The sequence below is a fragment of the Brassica oleracea genome, chromosome C2 (assembly GCF_000695525.1).
Source record: "Brassica oleracea var. oleracea cultivar TO1000 chromosome C2, BOL, whole genome shotgun sequence".
In the NCBI taxonomy this organism is placed as follows: domain Eukaryota; kingdom Viridiplantae; phylum Streptophyta; class Magnoliopsida; order Brassicales; family Brassicaceae; genus Brassica; species Brassica oleracea.
Genome location: NC_027749.1, coordinates 50,099,880 through 50,101,369, shown reverse-complemented (window position 1 = coordinate 50,101,369; position 1,490 = coordinate 50,099,880).

The following is a 1,490-nucleotide window of genomic DNA, read 5'->3' as shown; positions in this document are numbered from 1 at the left end:
TGGGTGAACGGTCGATCTAAGAATTTAGGGTTCTTCGAGACCTGTTCTTGGATCGATCAAAGGTTTCTTTCGATAGCTCTTTGAGACCAACTTCCTGTTTTGATGAATTTAATCAAATCTAAACAAGGGATAAAAGCAAAGCTCTTCTTATTAAAATCAAACGTATCTAAAACAAAGAGATCAAAGGTGCTTATATAGCCCTTCCTTTAGACAAACCCTAAAAGGAAAAGGTTAACATAAACTTATTCTTAAAAGGAAAACGAAAATAAAAAGGAAAGCTATGAAAAACCGAAACATAACATAATGTTTGAATGTCTTCAAGTTGGCGCCAAAGATGGAGATGATGCTGCATCAGCTACCCATGTATATACTCCAATGCACTATAAGTTGAATCTTCTCATGTCAAATCGGCAATATTTGATATCACATTAATTTACAAATTAATATTCACCTTTCTTCCTCTTTCATGTTTCTTCCTCTTTCGTAATCTCTTTCCTCTACAAATAGCTTCCAATTTCCAGAAGATAATTAATTTTGTGGAAGATGAAACCATTTTCTTAATGCCTATACCATCTTTAACAAAGACCCAAAACAAAGGTAAAAATAATCACAAATCTCAAAGCTTTACTTAATCTCTTATCTTCTTCTTCTTCTTCTTCTTCTTCTTCTTAACTATCTCTTGTCACCACAACTTTTACTTTTACTGTTGCTAGGTTTATTCAATCAATCCAAAGAATGGGAACAAAATGGAGGAAGATGAAACTGGCTTTGGGTCTGAATCTCTGCACTTATTTCCCAAGAACCATAGACAATCATCTCCTGCTTCAAATTTCACAGTAAAACTATTCAATGTTAATAGTTAAAAAAAAACTATCCAATGTTAGTATGTTCTCTCCTCTTAACTGGTTCATGACCCCACCACTTTTCTCTCACAATATCGGACTAAAATCTATATAGACCAAAAGGCCAAAAAAAATCTACTGCATCCTAAAAAATATTGTATGGACTAGTATAAGGTAAGTTACATTTTTATCCTTATTGAAATGAATAAAAAATAAATAAAAATTAAACAAAATTAAAACAATTAAAAAATTGATGTATACGATTCTTCTTCTCCGACGTCTTTAACTTCCATGGTGATGGTGACAGCAACGGCAAGCTTGAGTCGTAACGATGGTACGTGCTTCAGTTTCTGCCGGCGTCGTGCTTTGCAACTCATAGACAAACTCCTCCTCCGTCACAGATGCAGTCCACGTGAGATCCCAACCCACCGCTGCCGGTTCTCCTATTGAAGTCGTTTATGTCATCGCTGTGACCTCAGGCCCTCGCCACCTACTCCGCTAATCTTCGATTCAATCTATCGTTCGATCATGTGTCAGGATTAACAGATTCAACCTACTCCGCTAATCTTCGACTCAATCTATCATTCGATTCAATCGTATGTCAGAGCGATCCTGTGACCAACTCTTCATTATTTATGTCTTTGGTCC